Source organism: Maylandia zebra, linkage group LG8 (assembly GCF_041146795.1).
Source record: "Maylandia zebra isolate NMK-2024a linkage group LG8, Mzebra_GT3a, whole genome shotgun sequence".
Classification (NCBI taxonomy): domain Eukaryota; kingdom Metazoa; phylum Chordata; class Actinopteri; order Cichliformes; family Cichlidae; genus Maylandia; species Maylandia zebra.
This window is the reverse complement of record NC_135174.1, coordinates 9,002,209-9,005,154: the sequence shown is the minus strand read 5'-3', so window position 1 is coordinate 9,005,154 and position 2,946 is coordinate 9,002,209.

The following is a 2,946-nucleotide window of genomic DNA, read 5'->3' as shown; positions in this document are numbered from 1 at the left end:
GATTCGAATCATCTTACTGACAAGCAGAGCTGAAAACTACTCTGCAGCTTAAAAAACACTAAATTTGGTTAGTTGGGGTCTGGAAATTCAACTTTATGGGTTCAATCAGTCTGAAAGTGAACGAAAGAAAAAATGTTTTTAAGATTTGGTTTGATGAAATATGATTATAGGAAATGAAATTTATTCCATACATAAAAGTGAAAAAACAGTTGAAGGTGTTGAACATCTGGGTGTGCCACTGTTGTTATAGAAAAGCTCAAACTTGGTTTAATCAGGTTACAAAGTGAAAATGGGATGATCTGACATGAATGTTGCAAATTTGCTGTGTTTTGAATCTGCACAATGATTTTGGTCTATGCTTATGTCTTGACTGACAAGTTCAGGATTTCACATGAGAAACTGACAGTAGTTAACACAATGTACCACTGAAACACAGCAGATACCTGTCAGGAGACCCAGGGCTCATGTGTTGTTTTTCGGGTAACGAATATTATAAATTTTTTGGTCTTTCTGGATTGCTTTGTAGGGCTGTTCATTGGTGTGATCTGCTCTTTGTCCCCCGTGTGTGTGTGCGTGTTTGTGTGAGATGTGGTGTGAGAGTTTTTATGCCACATCAGGCCTGGAGAGTCTCCCGCCTTTGAGCCAGACTTAGCTGAGGATCGTCACTCACCTGTTGCTGATCTGCATAGTCACGAAGTCCTACTTAAGAGAGTAGTGGAGCGGCAGTTGGCGTGCGTTCTTTAGACCAGGACTTCAGTTAGTTCTCTGGCTCAAAAGAGAACTAACACGGCACCGAATCACGGCACCGGGATTGGGAACACACACGCTGTGGATTGTTGGCACTGTTTGATACTTTTTAAGTGCAAATAAACGCACTTTCTCCAACCAGAAATTTTATGGGTTCAATCAGTGTAAAAGTGTCCTTTCTTTTGAGTGGGCCAAAAGAAAGGACCCTGGAGAATCTCACAGGGTGTGATTCAGTGGTTCACATCCAAGTGTGTCATGTTTGTCACTGTGGTGTCCTGTTCTTACTTTCATTAATTTTTCAAGATCATCAAGATTTTTAAGCTGTGAGTATCAGGCTTGTTGTGGCTGGCCTCATGTTGAAACTGTTCTGGTGTTTGAAATCTCCAGTGCTGTTTGCCGCAGTATTCTTTTATAAATAGTACTTGGTAGCCATGCCACAATCTGAGACATAATCTGGTGTTTCGCCCTGAGTGTATAGCAAAAAAAAAGCTTTTAAACGTTTTAGACTCAGGATTTTGCTTTTTAAAATTTCAATAGAGACATTTTTACTTTAGTTAAAGTCTTTAAATTTAAAGGTTATTAAATCAGACTTTTTAATGCTAACTCTATTTAGATCAAAGGGCCAACATTACCCTGATTAAAAATTATACAAAAACTGCTAACTAAACAGTTAACTAAAGAAACAACTAAACAGTCTAGAGTGAAGATACTATTACGAAGATCTCTAGTAATCACAATTCAGTATGTAACATATTTCAGCTCGTGGCTTTTCTTTGTGTTTCTGATACCTGTGATCATGATCCTGCATAAAGTACCACCCAGAACGATGTTCATGTTCAAATATCATTACATAGAATGACATAAATCAGTTAATTATATAGACATGATTGGACCTCTGGTAAGAACTACAGACGTGTCTATGCACCACGTATATTAAACATAAAATAACAGGACCACAACAATTCCTCATTTGATGCCATAGTATACACTGCAGATCCAGTAGATGAAAAAGTGCAAGTTTAAACAACTGAATATCTCTTGTGAGGGGGATGATTAAATGTAAAACGTCCATTTCTATCCATTACTTTGACTATTGAAAGTCTTCTGGTTGTAGTGTAAGCATCAGCTTGTTTCTCAAACTCCTCCTCAGATATAAACTTATTCTGACCCAGCGGGGTGCCAAACCACTCAAATGACTCTAAGTCTAAATGACTGGTTAAAGGACATTTAGTATTACAGAACTCTGTACTCATCTAAAGTAATCTTTAGATTACTTTAAATTTAATCTTAATGCAGGATCATAACTTAAAGCCTGTATGACTCAACTGATTCCCTACCTCAGCACAGTATAATCTTTAGTTGCTAAAAATTAAATTTTCTGATTACCCGAGTAGTCAGGAGCTTTAAAGGCAGACCGTATGGTTACATTTAACCTTAGTTCTGTGAGTGAAGCCACTGTGTTACATATTCCGTATGTACTAGAGATGGCACGATACCACTTTTTTTATGTCCGATACCGATACCGATATCATAAATTTGGATATCTGCCGATACCGATATGAATCCGATATGGTGTTTTTTAATCAACAAAACTGTTTTTTAAAATATCTTGCTGCATTTTGTATAAGTTCATACTCAAGTTTAAAACAACAACTACACTAAAGCTATTCTGTTATACCTGTATGCAAAAAAAAATATTTCATAGTACAGCAATACTGATCAATCTAATAAACTTAAACCTACACCATCCTCCCTATTCTGGTATTTTAAAGAGTACTTAGCATAAATATTAAGCAACCTAACTAATAGGGTTCCAACTCCCAGCAACAACAAAAATAAAAAAATAAAAAAATAGGGAACCACCCCTCACGCTCCACCTCATGATGCTTAATCGACGTAATCAACCTTAATTTGATGCAGTGTGGAAAAAAAATGCACAGAAATCAATTATTTTTCAAGAAATATTAAATAGATTCAACATCTTTCTTCAACAAAATTGCAGACTGCACAGATGGTACCTTCCCAAAGGAAAAAGTACTATAGCTTACTAGGGTATATATATTAGACTTAATAGTTACTATATACAGTAATGGACTTCTATTCATTTTGCATCAAATTAAAACTTTGGCTGTCAGATAATTATTTATTAAAAGCTAGACATTTTAAATGAGAATAAGAAAGAAAAGTATGTCTTTGTGC